Below are 23681 nucleotides of genomic sequence, written 5' to 3'. Positions count from 1 at the left end.
TGCTCCACGTCTTCATCTTCCAACGCCAGCAAAATTTGACGGATCTCCAAGATTCTGCAGGGGATTTCTCAACCAGTGTGAGATTCAGTTTGAGCTACAACCCGGCAGTTTTCCCAGTGACCGTACAAAAATTGCCTACATTATCTCTCTTCTCAGTGGCTCAGCCCTTGATTGGGCATCACCGTTATGGGAGAGGTCCGACACCCTGCTATCTTCTTACACTGCATTCGTGTCAACATTCAGGCGCATCTTCGACGAGCCAGGCCGGGTAACCTCAGCTTCATCCGAGATTCTCCGTTTACGCCAGGGATCACGTACTGTAGGACAATACCTTATACAGTTCCAGATCCTGGCATCCGAACTGGCATGGAACGACGAGGCCCTGTATGCTGCATTCTGGCATGGTTTATCTGAGCGTATTAAAGATGAGTTAGCTACCAGAGACTTACCCTCCAAGTTAGATGAGCTAATCTCACTTTGTACGAAAGTTGACTTACGTTTCAGAGCGAGAGCAACTGAGCGTGGAAGATCATCTGCTCCAAAATCTTCTGCTCCTCCTCCTCGCCAACTGTCACCAACTAAAGATGAACCCATGCAAATTGGTCGTTCCCGTTTAACTCCTGCTGAGCGCCGAAGACGTCTCTCCGAGTCTCTCTGTCTGTATTGCGCAGCTCCGTCTCACACTATTAATGCCTGTCCCAAACGTCCGGGAAACTCCAAATCCTAGCTCGCCAAGGAGAGGGCCGGCTAGGAGTAATGATCTCCTCTCCATCTCCTCAAGATTGTAATCTCCCAGTCTCGCTTCAAGTTGCTCATCGTTATCAGAACGTTATTGCCCTCCTGGATTCCGGAGCAGCTGGGAACTTTATTACCGAAGCCTATGTTAAACGGTGGTCCCTACCCACCGAGAGACTTCCTTCCTCCTTTTCCTTAACTGCCGTGGATGGCAGTAAAATTTTTGATACAGTTATTGCTCTAAGGACTCTACCAGTTTGTCTGAGAGTGGGAGTTCTTCATTCCGAACTTATTTCACTTTTAGTGATTCCAAGAGCCACACATCCTGTGGTCCTGGGCCTTCCATGGCTCCGTCTTCACAATCCTACAATTGATTGGACGACTACGCAAATCCTGGCATGGGGTCCCTCCTGTGCTGAGACATGTTTGTTTAAAGTGTTGCCTGTCTGTTCTTCCTCCCCCAGGTCGTCTGATGTTCCACCTCCTCCATAACAAGATTTCACGGATGTGTTCAGTAAAGCTTCTGCTGATATCCTTCCTCCTCATAGAGAATGGGACTGCCCGATTTATCTCGTTCCAGGGAAGGTTCCACCTCGAGGCCGAACTTATCCGTTGTCTCTGCCCGAGACGCATTCTATGGAGGAATACATTAAAGAGAACCTAGCAAAGGGGTTCATTCGACCTTCTTCTTCTCCAGCCGGCGCAGGCTTCTTTTTTGTAAAAAAGAAAGATGGTGGTCTGCGGCCGTGCATCGACTACAGAGGTTTGAACGACATTACCATCAAGAACCGCTATCCTTTACCCCTGATTACTGAGCTCTTTGACAGAGTTAGTGGAGCTACCATCTTTACAAAGCTGGACTTGAGAGATGCATACAATCTCATCCGGATCCGTGAGGGTGACGAGTGGAAGACCGCATTTAACACCCGTGACGGACATTATGAGTACCTCGTCATGCCCTTCGGATTGAGCAATGCTCCAGCTGTCTTCCAGAATTTCGTCAATGAGATCTTCAGAGACATTCTATACCGTCATGTCGTGGTCTATCTAGATGATATCCTCAATTTTGCCAACAATTTAGAGGAACATCGTTTTTGGGTAAAGGAGGTTCTGTCCCGTCTCCGTGTCAATCATCTCTATTGCAAATTAGAGAAATGCGTCTTTGAAGTCAAGTCCATTCCGTTTCTAGGGTACATTGTGTCCGGTTCCGGACTAGAGATGGATCCTGAGAAACTACAAGCAATCCAGAATTGGCCGGTACCCTTAACCCTCAAAGGGGTCCAGAGGTTCTTAGGGTTCGCCAATTATTACCGAAAGTTTATACGAGACTTTTCCACCATTGTGGCGCCTATTACTGCTTTCACCAAGAAGGGTGCTAACCCGTCCAAGTGGTCTGAAGAAGCCATGCAAGCTTTTCATCTTTTAAAACAGAGGTTCATCTCTACGCCTGTCCTGAAACAGCCTGACATCGACTCTCCTTTCATCTTAGAGGTGGATGCCTCCTCCGTTGGAGTAGGAGCGGTGTTATCTCAGAGGGCTAAAGATGGCCATTTACATCCTTGCAGTTTCTTCTCACGGAAGTTCTCCCCAGCGGAGCGCAACTATGCCATTGGCGACCAGGAGTTGCTAGCCATCAAGCTCGCTCTAGAGGAGTGGAGATATCTGTTGGAGGGAGCTTCTCATTCAATCACCATCCTTACAGACCACAAGAACCTTCTATATCTGAAAGGCGCACAATGTCTCAACCCTCGTCAGGCCAGATGGGCACTTTTCTTTTCCAGGTTCGACTTTAAACTCCAGTTCTGTCCGGGCTCTCAGAATCGCAAGGCCGATGCCCTTTCCCGCTCATGGGAGCAAGAAAATGAGTCAGAGTCTTCAGACAAGCATCCTATTATAAATCCGTTGGCATTCTCCACGGTAGGGATGGACTCTACGCCCCCATCAGGGAAAAGTTTTGTGAAGCCGACACTAAGGAAGAAGCTCATGCATTGGGCCCATGCTTCCCGCTTTGCCGGACATACAGGTATCCAAAAAACCCTGGAGTTTATCTCTAGGTCCTATTGGTGGCCAACTCTGAAAAAGGACGTTTTGGAGTTTATTGCATCTTGCCCAAAGTGTGCTCAACATAAAGTATCCCGCCAGTCGCCTGCGGGGCAACTGGTTCCACTATCTGTTCCCCGTCGACCATGGACCCATTTGTCGATGGATTTTATTACAGATTTGCCCATGTGCAACAAGTTTAATACCATCTGGGTGGTAGTTGACCGGTTCACCAAGATGGCACACTTCATTCCTCTCACCGGTCTTCCGTCAGCTTCCAAGTTGGCTCAAGTATTCATACAAGAGATCTTCCGACTCCACGGTCTTTACTACTATGATGAGTGTGAATCCGCACCAGTATCATATAAGTGTGTAAATATAGGGATAATAAGGTAACCAATATATGAGCAGTTAGCAAGACAAGTTTAGAACTGCTTATCGATTGGTGGTGCTCCCAGAAATTTGTAGATGAACTACATTGAAAAAAGAGAAAAGACAAAAAACCTTTTTTGGGAGCACTCTTGAAAAATGTATAGGTGTGATAAAGATAGAAATATTGTAATTAAAACTTAACCTTTAATTGATCTTTGTATAAAAAATGTAATAAATAGAAAAATGACAAGCAACAATTCTCTTAGTAAAAGATCTTGTTGACCTTTTTAACAAATGAGGTACAAGGTCGTTATGTAGGTGAAAATATATGGGTATACCTTGGATAACTGTATCTGTTATAATAAGGGACAAAGAAATGCCAGCAAATGATGGTCAAATCTGGGGATGGCGTCTGACTGCGGATGAGGAGATAAAGAAGAGAAGAGGGAAAGGAAAGAGAGAAAAGAAAAGAAAGGGAAAAGAAGAGAGAGAGAGAAAGAGAAAAAGGAGAAGGGTGGAGATGTTCTCCTTGGAAAATGGCCCACTGCACCTGGTATTCTCAGGAGGTTTCCCTTCCTAATACTGACCAGGCCATATCTGCTTAGCTTCCGAGATCGGACAAGATCGGGCGTATTCAGGGTAGTATGGCCGTGGGCCGTTTGTTGAAGGAGAAGAAAATTCCACTTCTGCTATCTGTACTTTACATTGAATCAGAACTGTTAATAGTCCGAAATTGTATTTCCAGATGAGAGAGTGTGTGAAGAGAAAATGTGGGAATTTGAAACCAGCGTTGTGAGAGAGACAGGAAAATTATTTCTGAATATGAATTGGTAAGGATTGTGAGATCCTGTCTTCTAATTAGTTGTATGGACTGGTATTGTTCTAATGGAAAGGCTCAACAGGAGCTAGATGCTGGCTGACTGTTTACAATAAAAGACAGTGCAGGCATAAATGAAAAAAATGAAAAAAAAATGTAAAAAAATGAAAAAAATGAAGGAATGAAAAAAAAAATTAAAAAAAAGAAAAAAGAAAAAAATGAATGAATAATTTGATAATTGATAAAGATTGTGTCCTGGACTTGATTGATAAATAATTGATAATTAACAGACAATAAATTCAAAGTACCGAGATGACAATCCTTGTAGAAGCCAAACTGACAGAGCTATGATAGCAAAAGTATGCTCGTCAGAAACTTGTTGATTAATAAATAAATAAGTGAATAGACAATGTATTGATTGTTCTGAGAAATTAAATAAAAAATTGAAAATTGAGGGATCCAATTAGGGCAATGTAGAATTGAGGTGAAGCCGCTGAGTAGTGCACAAATGGGTTCATTGAATATATAAAAATTAATTCATTAAAGGCAAGTTCATAGCAGAAACACCAAAAATCATAACAAGAAAAAATTAATTGAGCTCAAGGCTGGCTCTAAAAATTACTGAAATCTTAATAGAGGTAAAGTTAGACAATAAATTAATTTGATTGGTATTGACAAATTAGGTACATATATAAAGAGAGACACACTTTAAAGCTCAAGGCTGGCTCCAAAGCATTTGCTGTGGTCCCTATAGTGATTAATAAATAGATATCAGGTAGTTATCCTTGGTATAGGCGGAGAATGCAAAATTAATAATAAGATTGTGCCTGGTGGCAGAGTATACTAATGCCTCAATGCTGTACTGTTATGCAATACTTGGAGGGTGCACACTGTGCCAAAAGCAAGATTCATGGGAGAGGAGTAAGCAGGTCCCTAGGCAAGTAATGTTCAATTGCCATGGTGGTCTAGTGTACTTTACCCCCACCACTTTGGTTAGTGGTGTCTGATGTTGGCGTCTCCCGGAGTTCTCCGCTGTGAACGATGATAGCCGCGGCCGCCCGCTCCCGGATCGGGCCGTAACGCGATGACGTCACTGAATGACGCGTTGCCCCGACGTACGTTTCACCTTACGAGGCTTGATCACGAGAGCATCTCTCTGCCGCTCTCTAGTGGCCGATATTTAAGTGACGCTTTGACGTATGATTGGTGGAGATGAGATGAAGGACAATTGAGTGCTCCTATCATGAAGGTGCTGGCATATTGTTAGTGGCGGCCATGTTGGAAAAGGGAAAAGGGGAAAACGGACTGAGACTTGATAGATCTATGTGTTGAATGTGCTGGAAAAGAGGGAGGGGGGGAAAAATGTTGGGAATGGGTGGAAGGATGAAATGGAATGAAATGAAATGGATTATAAAAATTAAAATGGATGAAAATAAATTTAGGTTTATAAAAGTATGATGCAATTGTGTAAAATGAAAATGAAAGAATATAAATGTGACAGAGAATTGATAAAATAAAATAAAATAAAAATAAATATAAAAATAAAAATAAAAATAGAAATGAATATAAAAATAAAAATATAAAAATGAAAATAAAAAGGAGAAGAGAGGAAAAGGAAAATTGTGCTGGAAGAGGCCGGAGGAGTGGCCTGTGATGATAGTGTGAAGGAGGAGGAAAAAGGGGGGAAGGTGGGAAGGGGGGGAAAAAGGGGGGAGAGAGGGGCCTAAAATATAATGTGTGTGTGTGTGTGTGTGTGTAGTGTGAATGATGGTGAAACAGTGGTGTGCGGGTGGAGGGGAGAGTGAGAGTAAATTGATTGTAATCATAAATTTTGATGATTGTGGTGATGAAAGGAATAAATAATGTGCTGAGAATGCGGAGTGGCCTGTGATTGTTATTTGAAAGTGGAGGAACGGGGGACAAATAGAAGGGGGGGGGGGAAGGGGGGGGGGGGAACAAGGGGGGGCCTAAAATAAAAGGTGTGGGTGTGTGTGTGGTGTGTGGGATGATGAATCCATGGTGTGCGGGTGAAGGGGAAAACCTTAGATTGAGTATGAGTGATGGTATGAAGAGTGGCTGTGGTGAGAAATGGTGAGACATGGTGTTTATGATAGTAGAAAAATGCTGTAATTGATGTATTCATTGAGGCCCCTTGGCATAAGGGTGTCCAGTTTGAAGATCCACTCTGATTCCTTCTTTTGAATTGCAATATTGGAATCACCACCTCTGAGACCCAAACGGACGTGTTCGAGGCCAAAGATACCGAGATCCTCTGTGCAGCTGTCATGAAATTGTAAGAAATGTCTGGCAACGGTGGTAAGTTTCTTGAATCTCGCCGAGTCAGATCTGGCATTCCTCACTGTGCCGATGTGTTCAAGTGCCCTTACCTTCAGCATGCGAGATGTCATGCCTATGTATCTCAAATCGCAGGGACATGTGATGCAGTAGATAACGTTCTCTGTTTTACAGTTGAAGAAGTCGTTGACTTCGATTTTCTGGTTAAATTTGTCTGTTACATTCATTGTGTTTTTGATGTGAGGACATGCCTTACAACTGCCACACGGGTGACTGCCTCTGTGCTGTCTTTGTTTCGGAGGGCTTGAGAAGTGGCTTCTTACAAGTTTATCTTTCAAGTTTGGTGCCCTTATCCAACTCATGTTTACATTTTGGCCAATTTGATCTGAGAGGTCCACATCCATCTTGAGTATGTGCCAATGATTTTGTAGTATTTTCCTGGCATCTTTCCAATTTTTACAGAAATCCCCTATGAACCGTAGGGTACCTTTGTCCTCTTTGGTCTTCTCGGCCGGAAAGATCAAAGAGTCCCGGTTTATTTTGTGCACTTCAGATTTGGCTTTTTTAATTAGCCTATTGCTATAACCTCTTTCTTTTAATCTTGCTGCTAGTTCAATACTTTTGGTCTGAAAAGTGGAGTCTTCTGTACAATTTTGTTTCAATCTCAGAAATTCCCCTTTGGGAATATTTCTTATTGTTGGAGGAAAATGGCTGCTGGTTGAATGCAGCAAGCTATTTGTTGATGTCTCTTTCCTGAAAATTTCTGTTGCTATGGTGTTGGTGTCGTCCCGATATATCCTGAGATCGAGGAAAGGTATGCTGGTTTTGCTGCTGGTGTAGGTGAATTTAAGATTTATTTGATTGTCATTGAGAGAGAGAATGTACTTCTCCAAATTATCTTGGGTGTCGTCCCAGATCATAAAAATATCATCGATATAGCGTATCCATATGATGATGTGGTTGGTATAGTCTTCTTGCTTTTCATTGAAGACCATTTCTCGTTCCCACCAGCCCAAGAAAAGGTTCGCATATGTGGGTGCACATGCCGCACCCATGGCTGTGCCTCTGGTCTGTATGTGGAAGTGATTGTTGAACAGAAAGTAATTATGATTCAGGACGAAGTGGAGTAGTTCTAAAAGGAATTCTTGGAAATCACCAATGCCCTCCATGGAGAGGAAGTATTTGACTGCTTTTATGCCTAAATCATGTTTTATGGATGTGTATAGGGACTCCACGTCCAGACCCACCAGTATATGAGAATCATCTATGTGTATGCCCTGGATCTTCTTCAATACGTCTGTTGTATCTTTGACATAGGAAGGGAGGCTCAGGACATGTTGTCTTAAATGAACGTCAAGAAAACAACTGGCTTTCTCCAAAAGGCCCCCATTACCAGATATTATGGGTCGTCCAGGTGGGTTGTCCACATTCTTGTGGATTTTGGGTAGCAGGTAAAGTGTTGGCGTTCTTGGATGCGGGGTATGCAAATATTCCCACTCCGTTTTTGTGATAGTACCTTGCCGTAGGTGTTTGTCAATGATCCGGGAGTATATCACCTGGAAATTTTGTGTGGGGTCGAATAAGGTGGTCTTATAGCAAGAAGTATCCTTCAATTGTTTGTTGGCTTCTTTGAGGTATAGTGCAGTGGGCCAGATGACGATATTTCCTCCTTTGTCCGACATCTTGATTTGGACATCATCCCATTCCTGTATCTCTGTGAGTGCATTTTTTTGCTGTCTGGATAGATTATCCACGAATTTGTGTGTTTTCTGATGTCGGTATAGTGTGTCGAAATCCCTTGACACCAGATTGAGGAATACTTTAATTTCAGGGCTCAAATTATCCTGAGGAAAAAAGGTTGACTTCTTTCTGCAGATGGGACGACTGGATGGGGAAGGTTGTTCATCTGATAATTCTTCTAGGATGGCTAAAGCATCCTGTTTTTGCTGTGAAAAATTGAGTACATCAGTGTCGGGTTGGAGACTGTCAGTGTTTTTTTTGGAAAAATGTTTCATGAGCAGTAGTTTACGTCCAAACAGGCGGAGGTTTATTTCCCACTTGAATCGGTTGAAATGATTCGTTGGTGAAAAGGAAAGGCCTTTTTCCAGGACATTAGTTTGATCTTGTGTTAGGACATGTGATGAGAGATTAATAATTCTCAGCTTAGTGATGTTATTATTGGTTACTTGCGCTTCCTGGAGGGATATCGTTTCTGTTGGGGTGATCTCCATCTTGGTCTTGTTGTTCTTCCTTCCGCCCCGCCTGGTTTTTGTTTTGCGGGGTATCCACGGGTTTTGCCCCTGCTTGCCTCTAAAAAAGAAGCCGATGAGACGGAGGAATGAAAGCTGGAATCCCTCCTGGATTGAAATGGTTCTCGGGAGTCTGGGTTGGGGTCCTGATGATCTTCAACATCTGAGGATTCCACTTCAGAGGATGATGGGGTGTGTTCACGTCTTGAAGCGTCCCTCCTGCGAGTTTGGTGTATCCATTTGAAAATGTGCCCAGATGTAAAATCTCGCTTATCTCTTGCGAACTTGGTCTTCTTCCGTTCTATGATGTTGTCTTCATATGATTCCAGTTCCTTTTTCATTTTGCCAAAAAGATCTTGAAAGGCTGAATTGCCTTCCCATTGTTCAAGTTTTAAGCCTAGATTTTCAACTTCTTTGGTACATTCTTCCATGATTAAATGGTTATGTTTTATCAAAATGCCCATAAGGTCTTGTGAGCATTTTAGAAGGCATTGTTCCCAGTCTTTGCGTAGGTTATCCGTGGAGAGTTTAAAAGATGGAAAGAGTTTAGGTCGTAGTCCTCTAGGGGTGATTTTTTGTCTACAATAATGTTCCAAACTGGTCAGATCCCAGTCTACTCTGATGCGTCTCTGGAGGGTTTTCTTCAAGTGGAACAGATCATCTTCCCAATTAGCCTCCGAGATGGGATCAGGTATTTTGATTGGAAAGATGGTGTCCAGATCTTCTAAGGATCTCCTGTTTGACAGTTCTGTTTTTAAACTGAAAGTAGTCATAGTGTCCTGGCCGTAGTTTTTTTTGGGGGGCAGAGAGAAATAAATATAATGTTCTTTATATAATTTTTATACAAAAAACTCGAAAAGGAAAAGAGTTGATGAATAATTATTTAGAACTAATGTTCAATTAATGGGCTATGATTTTGCCCAAAAGACTGTGCTGGATCCGAGAGCTGAGGAAAGAACCTCAGTACCAGAGGACTGTACTACTATGATGAGTGTGAATCCGCACCAGTATCATATAAGTGTGTAAATATAGGGATGATAAGGTAACCAATATATGAGCAGTTAGCAAGACAAGTTTAGAACTGCTTATCGATTGGTGGTGCTCCCAGAAATTTGTAGATGAACTACATTGAAAAAAGAGAAAAGACAAAAAAAACTTTTTTGGGAGCACTCTTGAAAAATGTATAGGTGTGATAAAGATAGAAATATTGTAATTAAAACTTAACCTTTAATTGATCTTTGTATAAAAAATGTAATAAATAGAAAAATGACAAGCAACGATACTCTTAGTAAAAGATCTTGTTGACCTTTTTAACAAATGAGGTACAAGGTCGTTATGTAGGTGAAAATATATGGGTATACCTTGGATAACTGTATCTGTTATAATAAGGGACAAAGAAATGCCAGCAAATGATGGTCAAATCTGGGGATGGTGTCTGACTGCGGATGAGGAGAGAAAGAAGAGAAGAGGGAAAGGAAAGAGAGAAAAGAAAAGAAAGGGAAAAGAAGAGAGAGAGAGAGAAAGAGAAAAAGGAGAAGGGTGGAGATGTTCTCCTTGGAAAATGGCCCACTGCACCTGGTATTCTCAGGAGGTTTCCCTTCCTAATACTGACCAGGCCATATCTGCTTAGCTTCCGAGATCGGACAAGATCGGGCGTATTCAGGGTAGTATGGCCGTGGGCCATTTGTTGAAGGAGAAGAAAATTCCACTTCTGCTATCTGTACTTTACATTGAATCAGAACTGTTAATAGTCTGAAATTGTATTTCCAGATGAGAGAGTGTGTGAAGAGAAAATGTGGGAATTTGAAACCAGCGTTGTGAGAAAGACAGGAAAATTATTTCTGAATATGAATTGGTAAGGATTGTGGGATCCTGTCTTCTAATTAGTTGTATGGACTGGTATTGTTCTAATGGAAAGGCTCAACAGGAGCTGGATGCTGGCTGACTGTTTACAATAAAAGACAGTGCAGGCATAAATGAAAAAAATGAAAAAATGTAAAAAAAAATGAAAAAAATGAAGGAATGAAAAAAATTAAAAAAATGAAAAAAGAATAAAATGAATGAATAATTTGATAATTGATAAAGATTGTGTCCTGGACTTGATTGATAAATAATTGATAATTAACAGACAATAAATTCAAAGTACCGAGATGACAATCCTTGTAGAAGCCAAACTGACAGAGCTATGATAGCAAAAGTATGCTCGTCAGAAACTTGTTGATTAATAAATAAATAAGTGAACAGACAATGTATTGATTGTTCTGAGAAATTAAATAAAAAATTGAAAATTGAGGGATCCAATTAGGGCAATGTAGAATTGAGGTGAAGCCGCTGAGTAGTGCACAAATGGGTTCATTGAATATATAAAAATTAATTCATTAAAGGCAAGTTCATAGCAGAAACACCAAAAAACATAACAAGAAAAAATTAATTGAGTTCAAGGCTGGCTCTAAAAATTACTGAAATCTTAATAGAGGTAAAGTTAGACAATAAATTAATTTGATTGGTATTGACAAATTAGGTACATATATAAAGAGAGACACACTTTAAAGCTCAAGGCTGGCTCAAAAGCATTTGCTGTGGTCCCTATAGTGATTAATAAATAGATATCAGGTAGTTATCCTTGGTATAGGCGGAGAATGCAAAATTAATAATAAGATTGTGCCTGGTGGCAGAGTATACTAATGCCTCAATGCTGTACTGTTATGCAATACTTGGAGGGTGCACACTGTGCCAAAAGCAAGGTTCATGGGAGAGGAGTAAGCAGGTCCCTAGGCAAGTAATGTTCAATTGCCATGGTGGTCTAGTGTACTTTACCCCCACCACTTTGGTTAGTGGTGTCTGATGTTGGCGTCTCCCGGAGTTCTCCGCTGTGAACGATGATAGCCGCGGCCGCCCGCTTCCGGATCGGGCGGTAACGTGATGACGTCACTGAATGACGCGTTGCCCCGACGTACGTTTCACCTTACGAGGCTTGATCACGAGAGCATCTCTCTGCCGCTCTCTAGTGGCCGATATTTAAGTGACGCTTTGACGTATGATTGGTGGAGATGAGATGAAGGACAATTGAGTGCTCCTATCATGAAGGTGCTGGCATATTGTTAGTGGCGGCCATGTTGGAAAAGGGAAAAGGGGAAAACGGACTGAGACTTGATAGATCTATGTGTTGAATGTGCTGGAAAAGAGGGAGGGGGAAAAAAAATGTTGGGAATGGGTGGAAGGATGAAATGGAATGAAATGAAATGGATTATAAAAATTAAAATGGATGAAAATAAATTTAGGTTTATAAAAGTATGATGCAATTGTGTAAAATGAAAATGAAAGAATATAAATGTGACAGAGAATTGATAAAATAAAATAAAATAAAAATAAATATAAAAATAAAAATAAAAATAGAAATGAATATAAAAATAAAAATATAAAAATGAAAATAAAAAGGAGAAGAGAGGAAAAGGAAAATTGTGCTGGAAGAGGCCTGAGGAGTGGCCTGTGATGATAGTGTGAAGGAGGAGGAAAAAGGGGGGAAGGTGGGAAGGGGGGGAAAAAGGGGGGAGAGAGGGGCATAAAATATAAGGTGTGTGTGTGTGTGTGTAGTGTGAATGATGGTGAAACAGTGGTGTGCGGGTGGAGGGGAGAGTGAGAGTAAATTGATTGTAATCATAAATTTTGATGATTGTGGTGATGAAAGGAATAAATATTGTGCTGAGAATGCGGAGTGGCCTGTGATTGTTATTGGAAAGTGGAGGAACGGGGGACAAATAGAAGGGGGGGGGGGGGGGTAAGGGGAGGGTAAGGGGGGGGGGGGGAGGGGAAAAAAGGGGGGGGGAAACAAGGGGGGGCCTAAAATAAAAGGTGTGGGTGTGTGTGTGGTGTGTGGGATGATGAATCCATGGTGTGCGGGTGAAGGGGAAAACCTTAGATTGAGTATGAGTGATGGTATGAAGAGTGGCTGTGGTGAGAAATGGTGAGACATGGTGTTTATGATAGTAGAAAAATGCTGTAATTGATGTATTCATTGAGGCCCCTTGGCATAAGGGTGTCCAGTTTGAAGATCCACTCTGATTCCTTCTTTTGAAGTGCAATATTGGAATCACCACCTCTGAGACCCAAACGGACGTGTTCGAGGCCAAAGATACCGAGATCCTCTGTGCGGCTGTCATGAAATTGTAAGAAATGTCTGGCAACGGTGGTAAGTTTCTTGAATCTCGCCGAGTCAGATCTGGCATTCCTCACTGTGCCGATGTGTACAAGTGCCCTTACCTTCAGCATGCGAGATGTCTTGCCTATGTATCTCAAATCGCAGGGACATGTGATGCAGTAGATAACGTTCTCTGTTTTACAGTTGAAGAAGTCGTTGACTTCGATTTTCTGGTTAAATTTGTCTGTTACATTCATTGTGTTTTTGATGTGAGGACATGCCTTACAACTGCCACACGGGTGACTGCCTCTGTGCTGTCTTTGTTTCGGAGGGCTTGAGAAGTGGCTTCTTACAAGTTTATCTTTCAAGTTTGGTGCCCTTCTCCAACTCATGTTTACATTTTGGCCAATTTGATCTGAGAGGTCCACATCCATCTTGAGTATGTGCCAATGATTTTGTAGTATTTTCCTGGCATCTTTCCAATTTTTACAGAAATCCCCTATGAACCGTAGGGTACCTTTGTCCTCTTTGGTCTTCTCGGCCGGAAAGATCAAAGAGTCCCGGTTTATTTTGTGCACTTCAGATTTGGCTTTTTTAATTAGCCTATTGCTATAACCTCTTTCTTTTAATCTTGCTGCTAGTTCAATACTTTTGGTCTGAAAAGTGGAGTCTTCTGTACAATTTCGTTTCAATCTCAGAAATTCCCCTTTGGGAATATTTCTTATTGTTGGAGGAAAATGGCTGCTGGTTGAATGCAGCAAGCTATTTGTTGATGTCTCTTTCCTGAAAATTTCTGTTGCTATGGTGTTGGTGTCGTCCCGATATATCCTGAGATCGAGGAATGGTATGCTGGTTTTGCTGCTGGTGTAGGTGAATTTAAGATTTATTTGAGAGAGAGAATGTACTTCTCCAAATTATCTTGGGTGTCGTCCCAGATCATAAAAATATCATCGATATAGCGTATCCATATGATGATGTGGTTGGTATAGTCTTCTTGCTTTTCATTGAAGACCATTTCTCGTTCCCACCAGCCCAAGAAAAGGTTCGCATATGTGGGTGCACATGCCGCACCCATGGCTGTGCCTCTGGTCTGTATGTGGAAGTGATTGTTGAACAGAAAGTAATTATGATTCAGGACGAAGTGGAGTAGTTCTAAAAGGAATTCTTGGAAATCACCAATGCCCTCCATGGAGAGGAAGTATTTGACTGCTTTTATGCCTAAATCATGTTTTATGGATGTGTATAGGGACTCCACGTCCAGACCCACCAGTATATGAGAATCGTCTAGGTGTAAGCCCTGGATCTTCTTCAATACATCTGTTGTATCTGTGACATAGGAAGGGAGGCTCAGGACATGTTGTCTTAAATGAACGTCAAGAAAACAACTGGCTTTCTCCAAAAGGCCCCCATTACCAGATATTATGGGTCGTCCAGGTGGGTTGTCCACATTCTTGTGGATTTTGGGTAGCAGGTAAAGTGTTGGCGTTCTTGGATGCGGGGTATGCAAATATTCCCACTCCGTTTTTGTGATAGTACCTTGCCGTAGGTGTTTGTCAATGATCCGGGAGTATATCACCTGGAAATTTTGTGTGGGGTCGAATAAGGTGGTCTTATAGCAAGAAGTATCCTTCAATTGTTTGTTGGCTTCTTTGAGGTATAGTGCAGTGGGCCAGATGACGATATTTCCTCCTTTGTCCGACATCTTGATTTGGACATCATCCCATTCCTGTATCTCTGTGAGTGCATTTTTTTGCTGTCTGGATAGATTATCCACGAATTTGTGTGTTTTCTGATGTCGGTATAGTGTGTCGAAATCCCTTGACACCAGATTGAGGAATACTTTAATTTCAGGGCTCAAATTATCCTGAGGAAAAAAGGTTGACTTCTTTCTGCAGATGGGACGACTGGATGGGGAAGGTTGTTCATCTGATAATTCTTCTAGGATGGCTAAAGCATCCTGTTCTTGCTGTGAAAAATTGAGTACATCAGTGTCGGGTTGGAGACTGTCAGTGTTTTTTTTTTGGAAAAATGTTTCATGAGCAGTAGTTTACGTCCAAACAGGCGGAGGTTTATTTCCCACTTGAATCGGTTGAAATGATTCGTTGGTGAAAAGGAAAGGCCTTTTTCCAGGACATTAGTTTGATCTTGTGTTAGGACATGTGATGAGAGATTAATAATTCTCATCTTAGTGATGTTATTATTGGTTACTTGCGCTTCCTGGAGGGATATCGTTTCTGTTGGGGTGATCTCCATCTTGGTCTTGTTGTTCTTCCTTCATACACACACACACACACACACACACACACACACACACACACACACCTTATATTTTAGGCCCCTCTCTCCCCCCTTTCCCCCCCCCCTTCCCACCTTCCCCCCTTTTTCCTCCTCCTTCACACTATCATCACAGGCCACTCCTCAGGCCTCTTCCAGCACAATTTTCCTTTTCCTCTCTTCTCCTTTTTATTTTCATTTTTATATTTTTATTTTTATATTCATTTCTATTTTTATTTTTATTTTTATATTTATTTTTATTTTATTTTATTTTATCAATTCTCTGTCACATTTATATTCTTTCATTTTCATTTTACACAATTGCATCATACTTTTATAAACCTAAATTTATTTTCATCCATTTTAATTTTTATAATCCATTTCATTTCATTCCATTTCATCCTTCCACCCATTCCCAACATTTTTTCCCCCCTCCCTCTTTTCCAGCACATTCAACACATAGATCTATCAAGTCTCAGTCCGTTTTCCCCTTTTCCCTTTTCCAACATGGCCGCCACTAACAATATGCCAGCACCTTCATGATAGGAGCACTCAATTGTCCTTCATCTCATCTCCACCAATCATACGTCAAAGCGTCACTTAAATATCGGCCACTAGAGAGCGGCAGAGAGATGCTCTCGTGATCAAGCCTCGTACGGTGAAACGTACGTCAGGGCAACGCGTCATTCAGTGACGTCATCGCGTTACCGCCCGATCCGGAAGCGGGCGGCCGCGGCTATCATCGTTCACAGCGGAGAACTCCGGGAGACGCCAACATCAGACACCACTAACCAAAGTGGTGGGGGTAAAGTACACTAGACCACCATGGCAATTGAACATTACTTGCCTAGGGACCTGCTTACTCCTCTCCCATGAACCTTGCTTTTGGCACAGTGTGCACCCTCCAAGTATTGCATAACAGTACAGCATTGAGGCATTAGTATACTCTGCCACCAGGCACAATCTTATTATTAATTTTGCATTCTCCGCCTATACCAAGGATAACTACCTGATATCTATTTATTAATCACTATAGGGACCACAGCAAATGCTTTGGAGCCAGCCTTGAGCTTTAAAGTGTGTCTCTCTTTATATATGTACCTAATTTGTCAATACCAATCAAATTAATTTATTGTCTAACTTTACCTCTATTAAGATTTCAGTAATTTTTAGAGCCAGCCTTGAGCTCAATTAATTTTTTCTTGTTATGTTTTTTGGTGTTTCTGCTATGAACTTGCCTTTAATGAATTAATTTTTATATATTCAATGAACCCATTTGTGCACTACTCAGCGGCTTCACCTCAATTCTACATTGCCCTAATTGGATCCCTCAATTTTCAATTTTTTATTTAATTTCTCAGAACAATCAATACATTGTCTATTCACTTATTTATTTATTAATCAACAAGTTTCTGACGAGCATACTTTTGCTATCATAGCTCTGTCAGTTTGGCTTCTACAAGGATTGTCATCTCGGTACTTTGAATTTATTGTCTGTTAATTATCAATTATTTATCAATCAAGTCCAGGACACAATCTTTATCAATTATCAAATTATTCATTCATTTTTTTCTTTTTTCATTTTTTTCATTTTTTTCATTCCTTCATTTTTTTCATTTTTTTCATTTTTTTACATTTTTTTCATTTTTTTCATTTATGCCTGCACTGTCTTTTATTGTAAACAGTCAGCCAGCATCCAGCTCCTGTTGAGCCTTTCCATTAGAACAATACCAGTCCATACAACTAATTAGAAGACAGGATCCCACAATCCTTACCAATTCATTTTCAGAAATAATTTTCCTGTCTCTCTCACAACGCTGGTTTCAAATTCCCACATTTTCTCTTCACACACTCTCTCATCTGGAAATACAATTTCGGACTATTAACAGTTCTGATTCAATGTAAAGTACAGATAGCAGAAGTCGAATTTTCTTCTCCTTCAACAAACGGCCCACGGCCATACTACCCTGAATACGCCCGATCTTGTCCGATCTCGGAAGCTAAGCAGATATGGCCTGGTCAGTATTAGGAAGGGAAACCTCCTGAGAATACCAGGTGCAGTGGGCCATTTTCCAAGGAGAACATCTCCACCCTTCTCCTTTTTCTCTTTCTCTCTCTCTCTTCTTTTCCCTTTCTTTTCTTTTCTCTCTTTCATTTCCCTCTTCTCTTCTTTATCTCCTCATCTGCAGTCAGACACCATCCCCAGATTTGACCATCATTTGCTGGCATTTCTTTGTCCCTTATTATAACAGATACAGTTATCCAAGGTATACCCATATATTTTCACCTACATAACGACCTTGTACCTCATTTGTTAAAAAGGTCAACAAGATCTTTTACTAAGAGTATCGTTGCTTGTCATTTTTTTATTTATTACATTTTTTATACAAAGATCAATTAAAAGTTAAGTTTTAATTACAATATTTCTATCTTTATCACACCTATACATTTTTCAAGAGTGCTCCCAAAAAAGGTTTTTTGTCTTTTCTCTTTTTTCAATGTAGTTCATCTACAAATTTCTGGGAGCACCACCAATCGATAAGCAGTTCTAAACTTGTCTTGCTAACTGCTCATATATTGGTTACCTTATCATCCCTATATTTACACACTTATATGATACTGGTGCGGATTCACACTCATCATAGTAGTACAGTCCTTTGGTACTGAGGTTCTTTCCTCAGCTCTCGGATCCAGCACAGTCTTTTGGGCAAAATCATAGCCCATTAATTGAACATTAGTTCTAAATAATTATTCATCAACTCTTTTCCTTTTCGAGTTTTTTGTATAAAAATTATATAAAGAACATTATATTTATTTCTCTCTGCCCCCCCCCAAAAAACTACGGCCAGGACACTATGACTACTTTCAGTTTAAAAACAGAACTGTCAAACAGGAGATCCTTAGAAGATCTGGACACCATCTTTCCAATCAAAATACCTGATCCCATCTCGGAGGCTAATTGGGAAGATGATCTGTTCCACTTGAAGAAAACCCTCCAGAGACGCATCAGAGTAGACTGGGATCTGACCAGTTTGGAACATTATTGTAGACAAAAAATCACCCCTAGAGGACTACGACCTAAACTCTTTCCATCTTTTGAACTCTCCACGGATAACCTACGCAAAGACTGGGAACAATGCCTTCTAAAATGCTCACAAGACCTTATGGGCATTTTGATAAAACATAACCATTTAATCATGGAAGAATGTACCAAAGAAGTTGAAAATCTAGGCTTAAAACTTGAACAATGGGAAGGCAATTCAGCCTTTCAAGATCTTTTTGGCAAAATGAAAAAGGAACTGGAATCATATGAAGACAACATCATAGAACGGAAGAAGACCAAGTTCGCAAGAGATAAGCGAGATTTTACATCTGGGCACATTTTCAAATGGATACACCAAACTCGCAGGAGGGATGCTTCAAGACGTGAACACACCCCATCATCCTCTGAAGTGGAATCCTCAGATGTTGAAGATCATCAGGACCCCAACCCAGACTCCCGAGAACCATTTCAATCCAGGAGGGATTCCAGCTTTCATTCCTCCGTCTCATCGGCTTCTTTTTTAGAGGCAAGCAGGGGCAAAACCCGTGGATACCCCGCAAAACAAAAACCAGGCGGGGCGGAAGAAAGAACAACAAGACCAAGATGGAGATCACCCCAACAGAAACGATATCCCTCCAGGAAGCGCAAGTAACCAATAATAACATCACTAAACTGAGAATTATTAATCTCTCATCACATGTCCTAACACAAGATCAAACTAATGTCCTGGAAAAAGGCCTTTCCTTTTCACCAACGAATCATTTCAACCGATTCAAGTGGGAAATAAACCTCCGCCTGTTTGGACGTAAACTACTGCTCATGAAACATTTTTCCAAAAAAAAAAACACTGACAGTCTCCAACCCGACACTGATGTACTCAATTTTTCACAGCAAGAACAGGATGCTTTAGCCATCCTAGAAGAATTATCAGATGAACAACCTTCCCCATCCAGTCGTCCCATCTGCAGAAAGAAGTCAACCTTTTTTCCTCAGGATAATTTGAGCCCTGAAATTAAAGTATTCCTCAATCTGGTGTCAAGGGATTTCGACACACTATACCGACATCAGAAAACACACAAATTCGTGGATAATCTATCCAGACAGCAAAAAAATGCACTCACAGAGATACAGGAATGGGATGATGTCCAAATCAAGATGTCGGACAAAGGAGGAAGTATCGTCATCTGGCCCACTGCACTATACCTCAAAGAAGCCAACAAACAATTGAAGGATACTTCTTGCTATAAGACCACCTTATTCGACCCCACACAAAATTTCCAGGTGATATACTCCCGGATCATTGACAAACACCTACGGCAAGGTACTATCACAAAAACGGAGTGGGAATATTTGCATACCCCGCATCCAAGAACGCCAACACTTTACCTGCTACCCAAAATCCACAAGAATGTGGACAACCCACCTGGACGACCCATAATATCTGGTAATGGGGGCCTTTTGGAGAAAGCCAGTTGTTTTCTTGACGTTCATTTAAGACAACATGTCCTGAGCCTCCCTTCCTATGTCAAAGATACAACAGACGTATTGAAGAAGATCCAGGGCATACACCTAGATGATTCTCATATACTGGTGGGTCTGGACGTAGAGTCCCTATACACATCCATAAAACATGATTTAGGCATAAAAGCAGTCAAATACTTCCTCTCCATGGAGGGCATTGGTGATTTCCAAGAATTCCTTTTAGAACTACTCCACTTCGTCCTGAATCATAATTACTTTCTGTTCAACAATCACTTCCACATACAGACCAGAGGCACAGCCATGGGTGCGGCATGTGCACCCACATATGCGAACCTTTTCTTGGGCTTGTGGGAACGAGAAATGGTCTTCAATGAAAAGCAAGAAGACTATACCAACCACATCATCATATGGATACGCTATATCGATGATATTTTTATGATCTGGGACGACACCCAAGATAATTTGGAGAAGTACATTCTCTCTCTCAATGACAATCAAATAAATCTTAAATTCACCTACACCAGCAGCAAAACCAGCATACCATTCCTCGATCTCAGGATATATCGGGACGACACCAACACCATAGCAACAGAAATTTTCAGGAAAGAGACATCAACAAATAGCTTGCTGCATTCAACCAGCAGCCATTTTCCTCCAACAATAAGAAATATTCCCAAAGGGGAATTTCTGAGATTGAAACGAAATTGTACAGAAGACTCCACTTTTCAGACCAAAAGTATTGAACTAGCAGCAAGATTAAAAGAAAGAGGTTATAGCAATAGGCTAATTAAAAAAGCCAAATCTGAAGTGCACAAAATAAACCGGGACTCTTTGATCTTTCCGGCCGAGAAGACCAAAGAGGACAAAGGTACCCTACGGTTCATAGGGGATTTCTGTAAAAATTGGAAAGATGCCAGGAAAATACTACAAAATCATTGGCACATACTCAAGATGGATGTGGACCTCTCAGATCAAATTGGCCAAAATGTAAACATGAGTTGGAGAAGGGCACCAAACTTGAAAGATAAACTTGTAAGAAGCCACTTCTCAAGCCCTCCGAAACAAAGACAGCACAGAGGCAGTCACCCGTGTGGCAGTTGTAAGGCATGTCCTCACATCAAAAACACAATGAATGTAACAGACAAATTTAACCAGAAAATCGAAGTCAACGACTTCTTCAACTGTAAAACAGAGAACGTTATCTACTGCATCACATGTCCCTGCGATTTGAGATACATAGGCATGACATCTCGCATGCTGAAGGTAAGGGCACTTGAACACATCGGCACAGTGAGGAATGCCAGATCTGACTCGGCGAGATTCAAGAAACTTACCACCGTTGCCAGACATTTCTTACAATTTCATGACAGCCGCACAGAGGATCTCGGTATCTTTGGCCTCGAACACGTCCGTTTGGGTCTCAGAGGTGGTGATTCCAATATTGCACTTCAAAAGAAGGAATCAGAGTGGATCTTCAAACTGGACACCCTTATGCCAAGGGGCCTCAATGAATACATCAATTACAGCATTTTTCTACTATCATAAACACCATGTCTCACCATTTCTCACCACAGCCACTCTTCATACCATCACTCATACTCAATCTAAGGTTTTCCCCTTCACCCGCACTCCATGGATTTATCATCCTACACACCACACACACACACACACCTTTTATTTTAGGCCCCCTTGTTTTTCTCCCCCCCTCCCCCCCCCCTTTCCCCCCCCTTTCCCCCCCTTCTATTTGTCCCCCGTTCCTCCACTTTCAAATAACAATCACAGGCCACTCCGCATTCACAGCACAATATTTATTCCTTTCATCACCACAATCATCAAAATTTATGATTACAATCAATTTACTCTCACTCTCCCCTCCACCCGCACACCACTGTTTCACCATCATTCACACTACACACACACACACACACACACACACACACATTATATTTTAGGCCCCTCTCTCCCCCCTTTTTTCCCCCCTTCCCACCTTCCCCCCTTTTTCCTCCTCCTTCACACTATCATCACAGGCTACTCCTCAGGCCTCTTCCAGCACAATTTTCCTTTTCCTCTCTTCTCCTTTTTATTTTCATTTTTATATTTTTATTTTTATATTCATTTCTATTTTTATTTTTATTTTTATTTTATTTTATTTTATCAATTCTCTGTCACATTTATATTCTTTCATTTTCATTTTACACAATTGCATCATACTTTTATAAACCTAAATTTATTTTCATCCATTTTAATTTTTATAATCCATTTCATTTCATTCCATTTCATCCTTCCACCCATTCCAAACATTTTTTTCCCCTCCCTCTTTTCCAGCACATTCAACACATAGATCTATCAAGTCTCAGTCCGTTTTCCCCTTTTCCCTTTTCCAACATGGCCGCCACTAACAATATGCCAGCACCTTCATGATAGGAGCACTCAATTGTCCTTCATCTCATCTCCACCAATCATACGTCAAAGCATCACTTAAATATCGGCCACTAGAGAGCGGCAGAGAGATGCTCTCGTGATCAAGCCTCGTAAGGTGAAACGTACGTCGGGGCAACGCGTCATTCAGTGACGTCATCGCGTTACCGCCCGATCCGGAAGCGGGCGGCCGCGGCTATCATCGTTCACAGCGGAGAACTCCGGGAGATGCCAACATCAGACACCAGTAACCAAAGTGGTGGGGGTAAAGTACACTAGACCACCATGGCAATTGAACATTACTTGCCTAGGGACCTGCTTACTCCTCTCCCATGAACCTTGCTTTTGGCACAGTGTGCACCCTCCAAGTATTGCATAACAGTACAGCATTGAGGCATTAGTATACTCTGCCACCAGGCACAATCTTATTATTAATTTTGCATTCCCGCCTATACCAAGGATAACTACCTGATATCTATTTATTAATCACTATAGGGACCACAGCAAATGCTTTTGAGCCAGCCTTGAGCTTTAAAGTGTGTCTCTCTTTATATATGTACCTAATTTGTCAATACCAATCAAATTAATTTATTGTCTAACTTTACCTCTATTAAGATTTCAGTAATTTTTAGAGCCAGCCTTGAACTCAATTAATTTTTTCTTGTTATGTTTTTTGGTGTTTCTGCTATGAACTTGCCTTTAATGAATTAATTTTTATATATTCAATGAACCCATTTGTGCACTACTCAGCGGCTTCACCTCAATTCTACATTGCCCTAATTGGATCCCTCAATTTTCAATTTTTTATTTAATTTCTCAGAACAATCAATACATATTCACTTATTTATTTATTAATCAACAAGTTTCTGACGAGCATACTTTTGCTATCATAGCTCTGTCAGTTTGGCTTCTACAAGGATTGTCATCTCGGTACTTTGAATTTATTGTCTGTTAATTATCAATTATTTATCAATCAAGTCCAGGACACAATCTTTATCAATTATCAAATTATTCATTCATTTTTTTCTTTTTTCTTTTTTTTTTCATTTTTTTCATTCCTTCATTTTTTTCATTTTTTTTCATTTTTTTACATTTTTTTCATTTTTTTCATTTATGCCTGCACTGTCTTTTATTGTAAACAGTCAGCCAGCATCCAGCTCCTGTTGAGCCTTTCCATTAGAACAATACCAGTCCATACAACTAATTAGAAGACAGGATCCCACAATCCTTACCAATTCATATTCAGAAATAATTTTCCTGTCTCTCTCACAACGCTGGTTTCAAATTCCCACATTTTCTCTTCACACACTCTCTCATCTGGAAATACAATTTCGGACTATTAACAGTTCTGATTCAATGTAAAGTACAGATAGCAGAAGTGGAATTTTCTTCTCCTTCAACAAACGGCCCACGGCCATACTACCCTGAATACGCCCGATCTTGTCCGATCTCGGAAGCTAAGCAGATATGGCCTGGTCAGTATTAGGAAGGGAAACCTCCTGAGAATACCAGGTGCAGTGGGCCATTTTCCAAGGAGAACATCTCCACCCTTCTCCTTTTTCTCTTTCTCTCTCTCTCTTCTTTTCCCTTTCTTTTCTTTTCTCTCTTTCCTTTCCCTCTTCTCTTCTTTATCTCCTCATCCGCAGTCAGACACCATCCCCAGATTTGACCATCATTTGCTGGCATTTCTTTGTCCCTTATTATAACAGATACAGTTATCCAAGGTATACCCATATATTTTCACCTACATAACGACCTTGTACCTCATTTGTTAAAAAGGTCAACAAGATCTTTTACTAAGAGTATCGTTGCTTGTCA

General features: G+C 41.0%; 1 long non-coding RNA gene and 4 pseudogenes across 2 annotated transcripts in view; 3 read left to right on the top strand and 2 right to left on the bottom strand.

Annotated features, from left to right (window-relative positions):
* Positions 1 to 23681, top strand: part of LOC134943891 (uncharacterized) — a 164175-nt gene that overhangs the window by 111610 nt on the left and 28884 nt on the right. The gene's annotated exons all lie outside the window — the stretch shown is intronic.
* Positions 3686 to 3803, bottom strand: LOC134947248 (5S ribosomal RNA; annotated as a pseudogene).
* LOC134947247 (5S ribosomal RNA) lies at positions 10072 to 10189 on the bottom strand (annotated as a pseudogene).
* LOC134947246 (5S ribosomal RNA) lies at positions 16870 to 16987 on the top strand (annotated as a pseudogene).
* Positions 23270 to 23387, top strand: LOC134947244 (5S ribosomal RNA; annotated as a pseudogene).

The sequence above is a fragment of the Pseudophryne corroboree genome, chromosome 7, assembly GCF_028390025.1.
Source record: "Pseudophryne corroboree isolate aPseCor3 chromosome 7, aPseCor3.hap2, whole genome shotgun sequence".
NCBI lineage: Eukaryota > Metazoa > Chordata > Amphibia > Anura > Myobatrachidae > Pseudophryne > Pseudophryne corroboree.
Note: the sequence above shows the minus strand (reverse complement) of the source record. Positions and strands in the feature narration are given on the sequence as shown.